The following is a 19,619-nucleotide window of genomic DNA, read 5'->3' on the forward strand; positions in this document are numbered from 1 at the left end:
GGGATAGAGTCTGAGTCCTGGAGACAGAGAAGGGAAGGAATTGTTTTGACCTTGTCAAGGTTAATCATATGTGTTTGTCCTCCACCACCACCAAATTGCTATCTACATAGGTTTTAAGAACCTGAATTTCATGTCTTATTATCCACCTGAGAAAGGAAGAAATATAGCAAAAGTAGTAGTTGATTTGCTGCTGCATGGCAACATGCCCATTCCTGGAAAGGTATATTTGAAGCATAATGTTGAGCCTACTCCAAATTCTTTTCCTATAAGAATATCATTTGATGCTGTATAACATTATATCTATGTTTTTCTAAATAAAGTATAAAATAAATAGAGTAAAATTAGGAATACATTTCAACCATAGTGCTTGACCTTGCAAAAGCAGTTATTTGATTCATTAATAGTTGCCTAAAATTTAATTTAAACATATGAATACATACCAAAATTACAAATGTTCTCTGAGTTACAGAAATGCTTCCATTTCCCTGAAGTCTATTTCTTTAACTGTACAATGACTCCAGGAACTTTACAACAAATAATTTTAAAAGCCTATTGCTCCTTATTTTCTAGAAGTATAATCAAGATGTTGCTGTTACTGACCTAATTAGACTGCAGAGCCTGCTTTTATAAAGGGAGTATTTGAGCTATTTATATGTTTTCCTGTAGCCAACATCATTATCTGAAGGACTGACTGAATTTACTGTTGTAGGCTACAGATATAGCCATAATTCAGATCTACAAGAATAAAAAGCTATTGTTATAAAACCAAATAAGGTCTTTTATGAAGTAAAGTTATTTTGTTCCCCAGGAACTTTTAAAAGGTAATTTTTTTTTCAGTCCAAAAGATAAATTCAAAGCCAGTCTTCAAGGTGTATAAAACTGCATAAACAAAACAGAACAATCATAGTCAGACAACTTATTTTACAATTAATATTAGCTAATGCTCTCCAGTGTAGCTGATAATATCAATGGACATTTTTTAGAACCCACTATCTTCAGTGGGTTCCAACTGTATTACAGAAAACCACATTGTCAGTTTCATCCAACAGACTCCAAGGCATTAGCAGTAAGATAGTTTCAAGTGCTATTTATTAGACATAGATGTCCTTGGTGAAAATACAGTCTCTATACAGAACCAACAATGGAATCCATGCATTAAGTCAGATACCAAACCTACATGGCAGAAGGTTTTAGAAAACATGAGTGTAAAAAACCAGTTTCTGTCTTTCTATTGTAGTGGTCACAGACCCTTAGAAATGGTCGAGGGAGGGGCCTCTGAAAGTTGTCTAGTACATCAACCTGCTCTGAGCAAGGCTATTCCCACAACTACATCAGATGAGCTATTGCCATAGCTGAGTCTTCAAAGGAACCAGGAATGGGTGTTCCCATATGCTGTGTATCTCTGCTTAGCGATATTGCTCTCACTGTCTCTTTCCAGTTTCTCAACATCCCATTTCAGCAGAAAATGCTAGACTGCTATCTGAGTTGAAAATTTGTCATTTATCCAGCCTGGACTCCATTGAGTTTACAGTGAGAATGTTGCAATTCTTCACCTCCTCCTTGCCTGTCTCAAAGAAGGATGCAATGTTGGCTTTTTTCCAGTCAGCAGGGATCTCCTCTGATCAACATGAATTTTCTTAGATTAGTCTCACCATCATTTCAGCAAACTCCTTCAGTATACCTCTAGATGTATTCCATTCAGTCCCACAGACCTGAAGACACTCAGCTGCTCTAAATAGTCCCCTGAAGCTTTTGCTCCTAAAAAGTTATCTACTTCTCTCTTTCCTGACCACACTGACAGAAGCAGTGGTCCTAGAAAAATGCTTTGTCTGTAAGAATTGACATTTAAAAGAATACCTTGAATATATCAGCTTCCTGATTTGCTGAATGCTATGGTACCCTCCCTCCAGAGGTATGACAGCCCCCCATGAGGACAAGAAATAGCTACTTAAGGCCCAAACACCTCTTTCTCTGCCCAGGCAATCTGTTACTGACCTCCACCACACCACTTCCAAATATGTCCCATCTCACTTTGTTTCTTCCTGTAGGTTTTCAACATTCAAAGGTCTCCTCAACAGAAGTTGCAATCATTCCTCCCTTTTCTGCCCCCATGTCTATGCTGAATATCCTGTTTCATCAATGCCAGTGCTTCTTTTTCATGCCACCTCTTCCACTTGCACTGCTCTCATTGTAGCACTGATCCTAACTGTAAAAGCTATCTGACCTAGGATCCTTCCCCAACAGGATTTATTTCTCCTCTGCTGCCAGGGCACTGGAGTATATTTAAGATTAAATAGCTGCAGGCTGGAAAGGAGCCCTCTTCCCACTGCCAGAAATCACAGACATACCCTGCTGGATGGATGTGCTTTTGCTGCTCCACCATTGCCTTCCCACCCTCAGGGTGTCTACTACCCAGCAGAGTCCCTTGAAGTGGGCAGAGTCTCTTGAAGGCTCTATCAATGCATCATCTGTCATTCTTCACAGAAGGGCTGTTCATTTCTTGGCTACAATTGTTTTGCTTGTTTTAATTGACAGAAGAAAAGCATGAAGTAACAGAGTTATTTTTATGTTGTCATTTTATTTTTTAGTCTGGACAGCAGCCCCCAGGAACACGTATGTGCAATGTGAACAGAACACCTGGCTTGTGCAGATGGGAAGTCAGACTAGCTGACTTACCCATGTACCTAAAACCTGTGGTCTACCATAATTTCTCCTTCTCTTTAATTATTTGTGAAACAGAATGCTCTTCCAGCTGTGAAGGACATAGAAGAAGGAGATGTGTAGAAAAAAATGCAGTTGAAATTCTGCAGTGTAAGTCTAACCTCACAGAGAAAGAGAGAGCATCAATTGTGTAGAACCTGCTTTTTGGCACTGAAATGCCATCCAGCTGTGCCTGCAGAGAGAGGAAAAGCTAATGAGCTGATGTCCTACTGTGAGAGTCTGTGCTGGGCATCTCTGAAACCTAGCATAGTAGAAGAGATTTTTTTTTTCTCTATTTTGGGGTGAATCACACCTCACAGTCCATGTTTCTAATTTTTAATGTATTCCGGTGCAGAAACTAAACTGTGCGTATTTGCTACCGTGAAATATCTTTTCAGCTCTTGCAGAAATACATCTTGTGACAATCTGACCCTTCTTCCTCAAAGGCAGCAAAACAGACATGTATTTTTAGGAACAGAGGCACCCTTAAGTGATCATTTCAGTGTTCCAAGACAACCTCAGAAAGTTTCAGGGTAGTTGTCTCTGGAATAAATGTCTCATGGAGACAGTCCACTTGAAGTCTCACCTGCCAGTGGCTGGTTCATGTTTTGAAATGTAATTTCTCTGCTGCAATTCTCTAATCTTTTGTGAGCTCCTTCTAAGCTTCACAATAATAGCAGGTATTGGAATTAACAATTGTTACACAATAACTTAAATTGTTGATGTGAAGTTACTGCAGTCTGTTACTTTCTCCTATGTAGACTAAATACCTCAAGCATTTTAATTTTTCTTCTGGGACAAAATAAAGATCAGGAGCATGTGCCCATTCACAGAGATGAATGGACATATGCTACTTCCCATCTATGCTTTTCCCATCTATTAAATGTTAGAGGTATTTGTGACATTGAAAATGTAAGGAATAAATCATATTTCCTTCTTGGACAGCATGACAGGTTGATAGACACTCTTGAATTTCAGGGCATTTTAGCTGTGATTCAAACAGTAGGTCAGTAAAATTTACTGTTGTTCTTTAATACTTATATAGACCCAAAAGCAGGGAATGCAACCAGACCACCCCCATCAGATACAGACTGACCTGGAATCACTGGCATCAAGATGTATGTTGATTCACATCCATTGAAGTTACAGATTATGATATTTAAATTGTATGTGAGCAAAATGCTTTTTGCATATCCTGCCATGAAATAGTCTGCTTTACCAAGAAACAAAGATCTTGATTCATAAAGCACTCTTTTCAAGTGACACTGACTCCCACATTTAACTAAAAAGAGACACAGCAATACAGGCTTCCTGCATAGTACACTTTAAAGGAAAAAAAACTCTCTATTATAATTCTTCTTCCTCTAAATCCTCCACAGTCTTAACTGTGGCTGAGAGATTTAAAATAGGATTATATCAGATTTTACCTAGCAGGACTCCCAATTAGTTTTTAAGGCAATACTCATATTTCTACTATACCAGGAGAAGCAGCAAAATTTATGGATCATTAGGCCAGTAAAGCTGAAAGGAAAGTAGCTGCAGTTACTTTAGACAAGACATGAATGCACCTATTTTTCTCATATTTTTATGTTCTGCATTTATACTATATGTCACTGCCTCCATAATTCTGAAAACTACTACTTTTTTATAATTTTATCTTTTTCCAGTGCTAAATCTCTAACATGGCTTGAAGAGAAGGATTGTTACAGGATAGATAACAATAAATGACTAGTGCATTACCTGTGTTCTCTTATCTTGGGATTTACTTGAGGACCTCTGAAAGCTACTATTACTTTTTAGGGAAAAGTATAATAACACATGCTCTGAAAATGGTTTTATGTCTATTAACATAAAGTAATCCCATTTCTTTCAGCATAATATGAAGATAGAAATCTTAATATCAGTTTTGATAGAAAATATTACACTAGCTTGGTTTATTTGAAGTAGATTAGGAACACTGATTAATCAGGTAAAGATTCCTAATTATACATTATTCTGCTTAATATATAAATATTAATTATATGTATTCTGTATTAAATGCCCCTGTGCCCAAAACCACTGTGGTGGACAGTGGTCCACAACCCCAAAACACACTTCTCCTGGGCCCAAGTCTAAGGTCAACACCATTATCCTGAGTAGTCACTTTGGCATAAAGGATGTTAGACTGAATATATATATACACGCTTGCATATGTATGCAAGAATTTTGCAAAATGGAGGTCCTGCTTAGTAACCCCTCTTCCAATTTTCACATCTTGCACTTGATAAGAAACTTCGTAAGACACTTTCTGAGAAGGTTCATGAACACTCACAAACCTTCATGAGTAAATCAAAGCAAAACAGCTACTAAAAAGATTATATTTCAAATGCTGATTTAACCTTTCCAAATTTTTCTTTTTTTGGTCTTTAGAACATCAGAATCATATAACTTCTTCTTTTTTGAGTCTTGCATTCAAAACACTAATATTTAGGTGTCTTTCTCTCTTTCTCTGTGGTATTATTTTGACAGCAAACCTGATCTCTTTAGTGTCAATATTACTACCTTTATCTTTTATCTCAGCAAGATTTGTCACCAGATTTGTAAAGGAATTTCACTTCCAACTCACAGATCATGGCATGAATAATATGAAACACAGCAGCCACAAGGCTGACAATTGAAAGCTTTGATAATTATTCCAATTACTGAAGAAAGTGAACAAAAAAAACCCCATCACTTCACTATGATTAGCTATAATTTTGTTGAAATTATATGCATTATAATGACACTTTCAATATAATGTATGCTTCAGAAGAATTTATTCCCTGAGAATCTGTCCCATAATTTACCAGGACTGCATGCATTTCTACATGAAAGATCTGAGTTTAATTTTAAAACATGCTTGTATGTGAATAGTGAGTGTGTTACCATTTGCATAAGGTGCTTTACTAGATATTAATAAGAAGACCAGATGGCATTCAGGCAAGAGTCAATATGATACTACTGCAGCAAGTCTACAAGTAATTTAACTCATCTACAAGTAGTTTTACTCACAGAAACATAATTTCAGTAGAAAATGCACTACAAGGGCGAGAATTAAGCCAGACTACAATACACACTCTTCAGTTTACCTATATTTCCCACCCTGCAGGAAACTGTAAAACATACAGAAAATCCAAGACCCATCTCTCTTGCCAGCACAAGCAGGAAAGAGTTAGTGAGGTCAAATAATACAGACCAAAATACAACTTTCAAAAATGCAATCTGGTGAAGAGGAGAATGGTTCTTTCTGTTTGCTTACTCCCTTGCAAATCACAGCCATTGTCTGAAACCTTCATGCCTCTGCCATCCTTTGAGCTCTCTCCCACTTGTTTGTCATGAATCAGAGAAAAATTTATTTTTCTCAGTTACCCCCTTTAGCCTCTCAGAGCATGGTTTAAATAGCCATTATTTGGAAGCATGATCAGCATGCCAGAAAAAGGTGAAAAGGTGTCCAGCTGCATCCGGAGGCATTGTGTGACACAGTAACACTCATGGAGTCTTATTTTCAGCAATGCTTCAGGAAGGGTGCAAATGAAACTTAGCTACAACTTACACTCTTCAATCAAACATCCATAACTGGGCTTCTAGTTCATTTTGGGAGGTTTTATTATGCTGTTTGACACAGTTCTTCTGTGAATGACCTAAAATATCAAACATAAGTTCTGTTCTGTGGTGTAGCTGTTGTGTCTGACTGGCTGCTCACTCATTACAAGTCACATAACCAATAATACAACCTCATTTCCATGGCCTGGAGGGGTCTTTTGAGGTTTCTGAGTCTCCCTTTTTATTCATAAATTACACAGGTAAGAGGAAGGACCAGGTTTACAGATGAGAACTGGAGTGGTATCTATCTATGACTCCACTCACAGTGATACTTCTTACTTTCATTGAATGGTGCCATAAAAAAGTTTAAAATGGCAGAGCCTCCTATGAAGCACATCCATCTGCTTCACTCTCACGTTCTTCCAAATCTTTTATATCATATTTTCCCTGGAATTATTGTAGATCCCATTGAGAAGGAGATATAGGAAAAATAAGTCAGCCTTCACTACAAATTGATCTGTGCTGATCATCAATGATTGATCAGAACTCATTTGTTCTACTTTGTTTCTCACTTGTTACCTTCATTATCACAAGACACCTTTTGGGACAGTTAATGCACCACTTCCAGATGCATTTGACTAAGCTTCTGCTTCTTATACCTTTGCATCCCAATGAGTTTTGGAAAACAGCAGCAATAATTATTTCGTTTCCTATTATGCTCTAGTTAATTCTTTCTCCATTTCACTTTCAAATATTTTAACCAGCACTGAGGTAACTCAGTTAAATGAACTAAACATACATAAATGTCTAAAACAAGAAAATAACAGCCCATGTCACAATGGCCTTTAATTTCCTACAATAGCAAGTGGGGGTTTTTTTTCTTCTTTCCTGAATTTGGACTGAAAACCATCTTTGAGAATAGCAAAAAAATTGATTTGATTAAGCTACATTTTGACATCTGTTTTTCTCATTAGTGGACATCCATAAAATTACTGCTGCAGGAGTAAGCTTTCCTTCACGAGGAAGGAAATAAATAAGGTGCTACACTTCAATCTTCTTATTTTTGCCTTAAGACAAAATTAGACCATCTAAGCTTTGGTAAATTTATGAAAATAGGGAGGTAGTTTCTTTTTTACTTTCCCAGCAGATCCAAAAGAAAACATTTCAAAACTATGGTAAATATGAAGTAGCATTTGGAGAAAAAGGAGAATATTTCTGCCTAATCATAGTAATTCTAAATTAATATTTTAGTAGTCATTTACGGTCTCTGCAGTTTCCATTGCAGGCTTTTACGAAAGTAATGTAGAGGCAGAAAGAAAAAGAGATTTTAGAGGCAAGAGGGTCCCAGTCAGCCCACACAAAAGCAAAACCACTTTTTTCTCTAAACATACTCTGGTTAATTTCCTACCTAATTTTTCACAGGAGACCTGTTCTTCTCCTTGAGGACACAGACCAAGGCCCTTGACACTCAGGAGAGTGCCTGAATTCATGAGCTCTACAATTTTAGGCGATGGCGTTGTCACTCAGGTTGTCTTGAGTGCAGAGGACAGACAGCAAATTCAGCAAGGCACCAGCTGGAGGCTCTTGGCCCATTTTTTCCCACAGACCACAAGAATGGTATTAAATATTCAGCTATAAGGTGTGAGGGTTTCACCGTAGTGCTCTGAAAATCTTCTGCTGGACCACAGTCCTGGTAAGTGCAGTAAGCCAGAAAAGGCATTTCATACAAAAAACCCTAAAACCAAACACCAAAATATTGCCATGCATCTGTTTTAAATCCTGCACATAGAAATTGTCTGTCTTATATTCATATTAAATGGATAAGGCATTTCTTTGGCTGTCAAGAGGGAAAGGTGCATATATAATACTTTTCTGTTTTATACTTTCACAGTTCTGATGCTTCAGGAAATTATGCCAGTTATGGAAGGTAAAGGACAAGTAAGGAATCACCAGTGATCTGGGAATTTTATTTTACTACCTTGGCCTTTACAAAGACAGAAACTAAAATAAGTAATTTTTTTTTTAAACATTGGAAACATAGTAACTCCCAAGTAAAATAGAGCACCACTGAGGACTAACTAAAGACTGCTATGTGGTAAAGTCCAAGACCAAAAATCAAAATATAGTCTATTACAGAAGTGAAGCCAATGTTCTCATTTACACAAAAACTATGATTATAAAACCGGAAATCAAATTAAAAAGAAGGAACAGAGATTTGGGTTTCTTCCATTTTTTTTAATTTTTATTTTTAGTTTTTGTAAACTCTTTCCAGGGATTTATTTTTATTTTATGTAAACTCTTTCCAACTTAGAATAACACTAACTTTCCTCTTGGTTGATATGTAGATTTTTTTTGCAATTAGTGTTTTGAATGTATTTTTTCCTATAGATACCAGGTAAAAACCTATTCGGTCATACTATTATGTATTTTCCTTCAATCTGGGAAATATTATTAATGACTTTCATTAGCTTTAAAATTATAATGATAAGTTTGGAGAGTAATCTTTCGTCTTTCATCTTAAGCTGCAGTTCAAGGAATCATTCTACATTGGTAGCTAGGATCAATTTAATTTTCTTTAGAGTATGCAGTTTCTGCCTTTGTTTACAACTGTTAGCACACTCTTCCTCAGATTTCTCCATGAGCTCTCTGGGGGCACAGGGCAGTTTTTTTGAAGTTCAGGCAAGCCCTGACATTTTTCAGGTCACTTACGTGTCCTTGAAAAAAAAAACCCACGTGCTTTATCAGCTGCAATCTCTGTTTCTTATCATCACAGTATTTTTTCTTACTGTAAGATGTTAGAAGATATAAGTAAATGATAATAAAATATTCTATACTCTACTGAAATCCAATAAGCTCCTTGGATTTTGGAGGTATTTAATGTGCAGACTGCAGAAAGCAGTCTGCAAATAAATGATTTATTCACGAGGCCCAGTGTATTGACTGCCAACATGCAGGCATTGTAAAATACAAATATTGAAATGACACAGAAATGGTGATATAGAAAAGAAGGTATTTAACTGCAGACAAACCCCAAGACAATACTCTGATAGTTTTAAAGGTATTTGAAGTATTTTATATCACCATAAAAACTTTTGCAGAGTATAAGGTATTTCTTTGGCTACAGTGAACCATAAATAATATTGCAGAAGTACTTAATTTCATTTAATAGCATTGAGTTGTGTATATCATACAGAAGATAGCCTGGCTGCCTAGTAAAATTGATTCACAACAGTGAAACTGGTCAAATAATCTATTGGGAATAAAACCTGTTTTAAATTTGACCATTTCTCATAGAATAATTGCCCATTAATAACTTCTTGCATTATTCAGCCAGCTATAGACCACAGTATATTTATTTCTGAGGAAGACACTGAATTATTTGAGAAACTTCTGAGCGGTTAGTTACATAGCTTCACTTAAACTTTGTACTCACACAAGGATATTGATGTGACTGAATACTGAATTGTATCACCCATGGCACACACATAATGTAGGGAAAATTCCATACATTTGATCAGATTATTAAAATTAACTTTTAGGAAATTATATTAGAAGTGAACAGAATCTTTTGGCTGAACCCTGAAATGACAGCTCACACCCCTCTGTCTGCAGAACAATCCAGACAGTAGAAGATATGCCTTGGCCTTCCCTTTAGACTGCATTTCAAGTTTCATTGATATTAGTCATGTAAACAGATACAAATATTGTGGAGATAAAAAACATTTTTGTTCCACATTCCAATGCAATCAAGAAAAGTTTTTTGTAGAAGACTCTGAGTGGCAGGGACTTCATCTCTGCTTTCCTTAAGAATAAGCAAATCTTTATAGCATTCAGAGTAGCAATTACCTGGGTTGACTGGATATTAAGGTTTGACACAGCTGCTAATTTGTTCCTCTACCCTTATATGAAAAAGGGACCTGAACTTCAGCACTTTGTCAAAGCATATAACTCACAGCAAAAATAACCTGCCAGACTTCTCATATAGCCATTAGAGACAAATAGGTGCATCCTGGAGATGACTCCCCCCAAGATATTTACCAGGACACATTCTTATTCATAGAGATAATATTCTTCTTTCAAATTAGTATGTCAGTTTTCACCTTTGATGACAAATGTGTGCTATCACAATGCTTGCAAATGTTACAAAGCATTTACTAACACAAGCTTTGTTCCCCTAAGTGTGCTCACAAGGCACATGTTTATAGGAACGGAAGAATTGTAGAAAACATTTCTTCCTGTATTTATGAACTTGCAGTTGACACTTTAATTTCTGTGGAATGTTTTCAATACTGCAAAATGAAACTGGGACCGTTAGGAAAGAGAAGATGAGAGGAATGGACAGACAGTGTCAAATTGTCTGAAATTTTAACTGAATACTGCCTAATTCTATTTGCCAAGTTCACTGATACTGTGGGGTTGTCTGCTACTTTGCCCAATATCATGTCACACTGTGTGTGCTAAAAAATTCTGTTCTGCACTAGATTAAACTACTTATATGTTTTTGATATAATTGATAAAAGGAAACTAATGGGGTGTTGCATAACTGAATTAGGGAATGTAGCTGTTGAATTAACAAGCATTCAAAGACCTGCTGCAATTTGTCTGGGAAAATGTCAGAGGCTCCTCCTTTATTCAATAATTTGGTGCAATCTAAACTTTGAAGATCTGCTTCTATAATGTACTGAACATTTCCTGTGCTCATTAAAAAAGCTGAAGGAGATTTGGATCTTCTGAAGGAATACAGTCATGCCATGATTCCCACAAAAAAAATTAATAATGTATTCATTAATTTAGAACTATATGTATACTCAGGCTTAATGGAAGTATGTGCTAAGGCAGATGTCTTTGTTCTGTTGTACTCTACAGATTGTCAGAAGTTTTTGTGACTTGCTGTGAAACTTGCCTTTTGTTTTGCAATCGTTTATAATAACTGTGTTCATAAATTTGTTAAGGCTTGGGTTCTTACATTTCTTTTAAATTCTTTTCCCTGCACAACAAGAGAACACAATTTTTTTGCTTGGGGTTTGGATTTAGATGTTTCTTTTTTTTTCTAATCTTTCTACCTAAGTTTGTCTGTACACAACAATAGAAGAAAAAGTTATTTTATGCTTTATTAGGCTGGGTGGCATATTCTTCCAAGATCCAGTGGTCAGCAGTATTTTCAGCAAATTGTGTGTCACACTTGACTGCAGTTAAGAAATTGTAAAACAAGTAACTATAGAGTATGACAGGTCTAACTATGAATACACTGGCAAACTTTATTTTCTGTACACATCAGTCATAAACAGGCCTTGATTTTACATATTACACAAACTTGAGAATTTCCAAATACCTTCTAAAAATGTTGTACTGTTTTGTTAGCATCTATTTGTTCTGCATGTGTATGAAGGATCATCTAAGGCAGACTATATTACTTCTGTTTCCAAATTTGAGAAATGTTTTAACAAACAAAACCCAGTGCTCGTTCTTGTTCTTTAGCATGTAGTATGTTTTCAAATGGAGAATATATAGTGCATTAAAAAATTCCTCCCTTTGAAAGTTTATTTCTGTGCTCATTCCACATAGCAATTCTCATGTGGTATTCAGTGCAGAATCCTGCCAGTAAAATTTTAAATAACAATAAAGTTCAATGAGGAAGTAAATCTGACAGAATTTATTAATATCTCTTGTATTTCAAATAGCAACCTTCTGTTTGTCAAAGTTGACAAGTATAATTATTTGCTTTCTAAAAAGAACTCTACATAGAGCTCTTTATTAAAACAATTGCCAGTTACAAATTTCCTCAATATGTCTCTTAACTGCAGGGAACACTTCTGGTTTGAGTGTTTCAAGGCACACTGGGCAAAAAGCAGTAGCTTTACACATCACTATGCCATAAATATACCTTATAGAAATGTTTTAAAAATACCACAAAAAATCTTGAGGTATTTTGGAAATATTTTGGTTTGATATTTTGATTTAAAGAATTACACAACTGGTTCAGGCCAGCAAACTGGCTGGTAGCTGATGCAAAATAGTTTCACTGTAGTTTCACTATAAAACTGGCCCAAGATTGTAATGTCCCCAGCCTTCACTGTGATAATTTAATCTGTCATTTCAAAATGTCAGTGCTTCGGGTTTCCCAAACATTTTTGCCAAGGCTGTTTTCTCTTTAATAATAGTGAAAGCATTATTTTGAAATATACATTAAAAACAGGTTTTAAAGCATTTTCAAGTTCGGAACATATATGAAGAACTTATAAATTGACAGATTCATTTTTCCCTTAAGATGAATGTGCTGCATCATTGAGATTAAATGCAGTTAAATTGTCATGGTTCTTAGCTTATTGCTTTGTTTCTCTAAGCTATCACATCTACAGGTAGTCTTTTGAAATGGGTTAGCACAAAGGGTCAGTAAGAAATCTGAGGCCACTGAAATCAGATCAGCTCTTACTATTTTCAATTTTATCATCACATCTTAATGATCCATAAAGTGATAAAGAAATGGACAACTCAAATCACACAAATGCATGAGAACAATCTCCACCTGGCAAGGACAAAGCAAGTTCTTTGTACTGAATACAAAAGTGATCCCCAAATACAATTCTTGAAAGATGTCAAAATGCCTACTCTATAGCAGCAAGTGGAAACTGTGAAGTGGTGAAGCACTTGGAACTGATAACCCAGAGAAGTTGTGGGTGTCCCATTTCTGAAAGTGTTTAAGGCCAGGCTGGGTGGGGCTTTGAATAACCTGGTCTAGTGAAAACTGTCGCTGCCCATGGCAACAGGTTTGGAACTAAATGATCATTTAAGTTCCTTTCCAACCCAAACCATTCTGTGATTCTGTGATTTTATGAGACCTCCAAGCTGAAGACATGCCCAGTGACTAGCAGAGAGTGAAGTATTCAGTTGTGTTGATGCCACAGTGTGCCCATCTATTCTTCTGTAGATAAGCCTTGTTCTGTAGAAGCTCTTGTCAATTTTTAGCTCTGAATAAAGATGAACAGGAAAAAGACCTTCCCTGCCAGGAGTAGCACATTTCTGGAGACACTAGCTCAGATTTGCAGCCACACACTGGGTGAGCTCTGCTCCCCCCAGGGTCAGTGCAGCCTCATCAGTGACCTTCTGCACACTGTGCAACCCAGAGTGAAGGACTGCACGGAGAATTCAGCATGAACATTAGAAATAGAACTTCCTTTCTTCATAAAGCTTCTCCTAACTACACTCATTCCCATGTCATGAGCAACTCTAAGGAGACAACTGGGCAATCTGTTTCTCACCTTTTAGACACCTGCTCTGCAATCATCTCCTTGCTTGAAAAGTGCACCACAGATTAGAAGATGGGATGCTTTTGATAAAATTTATTTCATAATTCAGAATTCATTCATAATTCATGTACACAGCAAGCATGGAAAGTCCTGCTTAGCTATTCATGTTGCAAGGGATGGCATGAGAGGAACTAAGACACAAGACCAGCGAGATAATCTCTTGAGTAATTGCACAGTTTTCATTAAATTTCATGAGTGAAAAGAATAACATAAAAATTGCTGTATGAAACTGACAGAAGTCTTGTTTCAGTTTTTTAATTTACAGATACTGAGGCATTCAATTGGAGCCATGACAATTAAAGTCTTGTTGGATGAAGACCCTAAAGGAATTATCTCTGAAAGAATTAACAAGTTTTCTGTGTGAAAATCATAGTGAAGTTTGCTTTTAAGTACTTTCTTAAAAGTAGCCTTTTTTAAGCCTTTCTTTTTCAACAGAACTTCATTTTAGTAATTAGTGTCAAAATTGTCTATCAGTTGTTTAATTCTTCTGTTTAATTTAAACTTTTGAAACTCTTGTTCAAACACACACTTGTGTTATTTATAACAGAATATAATAAAATAAATTTTATGAATACAAGCTAGTGAGACAAACATTTTGCCCCAAGATGATCTCTTTAAAAAGAAACACTGACACTTCTGTATTCTTATTTCACTCAGCAGTAGCTAAATCTTTCTAGAGAAGTCATATTTTGTTGAAAACCAGCAGCATAATGCCTCAGGCCTAGATTCTAGTCTGGCTTATTCACAAAAATATTTAATCTATGTTTACTTGAGAAACAGAGTAAAACAGACATGAGGCATATGTGGGTCAAAATCCTGGACAAAGAGAAGTCAGTGTTGCCTCATTAATTACTGGCATTTACAAACCTACAAGGTTTTGTTAGAAGGGAAATTTTCATTAAATATTAAATATCTATCTTTTGATTTATAATAAATAGACACTAGTCCTTATCACATAGTTTACAATATGCCTAGCTAATCAATCAGATTATCAATGCTTTTAAAAATTTAACAGCAAATTTCAGTAAAATATGTAGAAAATTAAGAGAATGCAAGATGATCCTTTTGCTTTAGAGTCATATTGGCTGTTTACAGTTAATATAGTTGAGAAGTTATTATGTACTGGATATTTTCTACATTATGAAAGGATATTTGTCCAAATGAAGAATCCTCCTGCATCCAAGGCAATAAAGTAGAAAATGTACCTAAAATTAGAGCTGAATCCCAATGAATGCCTTATCAAAATTTGAATGCCAAAAGAATTCTTGTGATTCTAATTCAGTAATTTTACAAGTCTTGTCTCCTACTCTTGTCACATATCCTTAAACAGTGCAGTGTATTCATCCCAACACCTATCCAGTTTGTGAAACCATACAGCACCAGCTAATGCACATGTTCTCTGTGCCCTTGGGACTGAGGCTTCTGTCTCTGGCACAGGACAGCTCAAGAACAGGGCCTGATGCTCAGCCAGGGTCTGGCCTTGATTCTGAGCCAGGATTGGGCCAGTATGTTCCCTTGCATATAGGCCATCCAAACTATCCTATAGTAATATTGGGAGGTTTGCCATTTTTTTGCCATTTTATTGTCAGAAGAGCCAGGGAGACCTCAGGGACTTGGTGGACTTGTGACAAAGCTCTTACTGTACACACTGATGAGCTGCACAGCAATAGAACTCATGCCTGGCACACTGCTTCCTGGCCCATTGCTGCTGGGATTAGCTTTTCCTGACTGCAGATACAAGAATCTTATCTAAATCAATAAAAAGGAGTTCATTAAAGATAAACTATGGGAGGGGAAAATTTGCAATTTCTTCCAGACAGTCTGAAAAATCCCATTATTTTTCTTATGAAGAGTTCTGTTTCCTTTATAAAGCCAAATGTTGCTCTGACTTATTTGAGCACTCTTGAAATAAAAAGTCAGTTCTTGGCAAAATGAGTCCTTAAACAGCAAAGATCAAATCAAGTTTCAGAAGGAGAGGAGACAATCAGAGGTATCACAAAGTGGATATTGAGTTTTTATTTTACCAAGGAATAATTTAAGTTAAAATTTTGAAGAGGTCATCTAAGGCTGAGAGCGTGCATGCCCAGTGCCCAGAGGGCTGAACCTGGCCTGCAAGAATACCACAGGATTGGAAGCAAAGGCTGCATGAAGCTTTTGCAAACTGAGCTCATGAAAATTATGACAGTACTAAACACACACCCTGTCAGGGATTAGGAGGTTTGCCATTTATTGCAAAAGCTGATTTCACTTCATTATCTTTTCTTCATCAATTGATGTGGCATACTTCTCAGCCATGAATGCTTGGTTAGGTGGGAGTGAAGCCTGATAACACACAGACACCATTCTCCCATGCACCAAACTGACAGGATGCAGAGGATCTTTGAAAGCTGTAAAATAGCATTAGTCAGAGATAATAAATAGAAATTTTCCTGTGTTCATTAATAACATGGGAATGGGAATAGTGCTAGCTTTTTCGGAGATGGGAATATAAATGAGACAAAGCAAACTATATTAAAATGCAACATCTCTTGCCAGATTCCAGATTATCTGTGGTATCAGAAGAAAGTTCCTAGAAAAAACGTCATGGCATGTTTTCATTGCATATTTTCTATCCCACTTCATGCACCTCAGTGAATGTTTCATGAATTAATGGCAAATATTCTACACAGCTATTTAGATAATGCAAAACAAGAAGTAATTATTGCACTGGTAGATTTTTTGACAGACTTTTTTTGTAGTTTATATCAAGAAATGAGAATAATGCATTTTCAATTTAAAAGAGCAAGAGGGTGTCATAAAACACAGGATCCTTAATGAAGGTTTCAGAAGACTGGATATGAGTGAAGAACTGTAGTAAAAAATGCTAAAATTAAAAAAAAATCATTTAAAAAAGCAATAATTTTAAAAAAACTCACAAACCAAACTTATGAAGGTTGTTCCTGACACAATTTTCTGCCAAGTGTTTCTTCTTTGTTGCTCCACTGAGAAATCTGGAAATAATAAAAACAAAGAAACTATTATCTCAGAAGTAAATTTTAGAAAAGAAAATTCATTTCATCCTACCAAAGTAAATTCAACTGTCAATGAAAATACCTTTCAGCAGAGAGGTACAATTCTTCTTCTAAAAGATGAAGGCAAAAAGTATATCTGAAAGATGGCTCCTATGTCCAAAAGCTTTGTTGCCATTTTATCAGATTGATAAAAGGAATTACTCCTCATTTCAAATCCTTCCTCATTTACATGCTCAGAATAGCATGGTAACAAAACCCTGATCACTAAGAATATACCACACATCTTGCAGACCACTTTTTCAGTGTAAAATTATAAATCACAGCTGTGACATCTAGTTGTAAAAGAAAACTATATCCTTGGTTACATGCCTGAATTTGCTTTTTAGTGTAGAGCATAGCTTACGTGAATTTTTCTATTTGTAAATTATTTCTACTAGAGTAAATCCAATTATTATTTAGTCTAATTTGCCCATAGCCACTAGTATGTTACTACTCTGTTGATGCAAACCATTCCCAGGTCCTTTTAGTCCTGGTCTCAGAGCTAAAACTTCCTGTGGCAGGGTGTGAGTAGTGAGATCAAGAGGAGACTTAAAGATTGTGTGACACTGGTATAGGTACAACTTAGGTGGAAACTTACTGTTTAAACTCTTAAAACTGAGACCAAGCTTTGGCAAATTCTCAAGAGCCAAGCCCTAAATGGTCACTATGTGCCATTCTCATCTCCCCATCGAACACAAACAGTCATCTTCAAGGCACATATTTAGTCTAAGCCAAATACCTGGTCTGTCTTTGAGAAAGACCTTGATTTCTCCTTTGTGGCACATGGCAGTAGTTAGTCTGATTGAGTCACTCACTGCTCAGAAAATTAAAATACAAAATAAGACAAACTAAGAAACAAACAAAACTCCTCTCAGAATCCATTAACAAGAGAAGCTTCATATACACATAGCAAAAAAATTAAAAATGTTACAAAGAAATGTGATGGAAAATGTTAGGTGCTCATCTCAAATAGGTGACAAAATATATTAAATTATTTAAATAATTCAGGCAAGATATTTCAGTCATCTCTTCTATTGTATAAATTCCATAAACAGGAATGCAAATAACCAGAGACTGTTACATGGCTGTTACATTAGCAGCACAGCTGGATGCAGCATCAAAGTCCTCATAATGGAGAGGAATTGTTGTTGTTATGCTATGATATGAGACTTGAATAAGAGTTTAGAAGTAGCATTAATTTTCTTGACTAAAGATTAACAAGGTGAAGTGTTTAATTGGTATTTTAACTGGATAGCAAGGAAATAAATTCTGCATTTTGGAGTTTAATGAATTCTATGAATCATGGAAACACAGCTCTTTGTCTAATTTAAAATTTAATAGTTATCTCAAATTGCATTTATTTAAGAACATATTGGTTTTGACTTAGGGAAATAAGGGAACCTGATAAAAGTTTATTCTTATTCCTAAGCTTTATTTCTTTTCAACTATTTTTCTGCTTCTTAGACAGTAAATCTGGTGTAACTAATCTATGAAATTTAATGACTTTTCAAGTTTGGCTCAAAAAGTTAATGATGTTGATATAACATTATTTCATCCGTGTACTGATGTCCTCTTAAGAACCCCAAAAGATCCCTTTACCTGCCGACAAAACGTCTTCTCTCAGTGCAGCAAAATTTTTGTTCACAGGATTTCTAGAATTTCCTTCTTCTACCTATGACAGAGGTTTATCCCTTTTCACAGTCTTCTCCTGCATCTTTTTTTGAAATAAGGTTTTTTCTTCTTTATCTATAATTTCCTTTTAATTTAGGTGTTTCATTTGGCCTTGTATAAGAAAACCAAGAAACAAACCCTTATAAAACCTTGTCCACCTCTGAGCTGGATGCCTCACTTCTCCTGGCTTCACTGTACAGACTCTGCTAATTTTGTCCTGTTCCATAGCTCAGCTTGGAAAGTGTTCAGAAGGTGTCTAACAGGCTTGTTCTTTGTCCTACACTGTTTCTGTCAGCAAACCTGGCTCATTATATTTAGATGAGACATGAAAGAATTTCTGGCTACATGTCTGGAAAATACAGTGCCAAACTGATTATTGAGGAACAGTATTTATAACAGCAGCATAATAATTTCACTAATTTCAACAATAATTCATACTTTGGGTGGATTTGTAAATTGTATGAATTATTCCAGATATCTGTCCATACTGTAATTTATGTCATCCAAGTAAGATTAGATGAACACAGCTGTATTTTTCTGACTTAAAAGTTTGTGACTGTTTGAATCTGTGAAATGTCCTAATACTTTGTGTCTGTCAAGAGGCTGTTTAAAGAAAGTTTTATTGGTTGGTATTGTTACTGTTTAGAGAAGTTGCTTGCCTTTCAAACTTTACTGTATAGTAAGATTGATTTGAAAGATGAAGATATGCAACACATGTCACAGTGTCTGGAAATGGATAAAATCAAGTGTTGGATTAAATACTAGTCAAATAAAACTTCCAGACAAAAATAACAACATTCTGCTTTCAGCATCTTCAGTAGCAGATATTGATCAAACACCATGTCTTAATAACATGATCATGAAGCATTGTTGGATATGAATCAGATTCTCTTTCCCAAATGTGTTTAAGGCAGATTTTGCTTGGTGTGCTCAAAGCTGTCAGTAATAAGTGCAGCAGAGGGCTACTTTCCTTGGAAGATGTGAATCCACGTTCTGTTCCCATGGTCTTTTTTTATGTTCAGAAATACCCAGCCCAACTCAGAGCTTTTCCAGGGAAGTAAAGTAAGGAGAATGAAGGTATTTTCCTTTTTGAATAATGAATCTCCTTCTGAAAGTTGTTCTGAAGTCCTTAGATTTGTAGAAGTAGTACCATCAGCTCTTCTTTGAAATAAAAAAAACAAACTGTGAGAGGGGAAATGGAGCAGAATTGTTGGACTTAGTTTTTGATATTGCAGTAGTACTCAAATGAGTAAACCTCAGAAAAATCACCTATAACAACAGAGAGTAATGATGATGATGTACAGAGCACTGGGAACTGAGATGACCTGCA

At 35.9% G+C, this 19,619-nt stretch overlaps 1 long non-coding RNA gene across 1 annotated transcript; it reads left to right on the plus strand.

Annotated features, from left to right (window-relative positions):
- Positions 1–643: 643 nt before the first annotated feature.
- Positions 644–19,084, plus strand: LOC139587268 (uncharacterized). The gene is made up of 2 exons (XR_011678358.1): positions 644–7,954; positions 18,387–19,084. It is a non-coding gene; the product is annotated as an uncharacterized lncRNA (long non-coding RNA).
- Positions 19,085–19,619: the final 535 nt, after the last annotated feature.

Source organism: Agelaius tricolor, unplaced genomic scaffold (assembly GCF_023055355.1).
Source record: "Agelaius tricolor isolate 1412-34295 unplaced genomic scaffold, bAgeTri1.0.p SCAF_2, whole genome shotgun sequence".
Lineage (NCBI taxonomy): Eukaryota > Metazoa > Chordata > Aves > Passeriformes > Icteridae > Agelaius > Agelaius tricolor.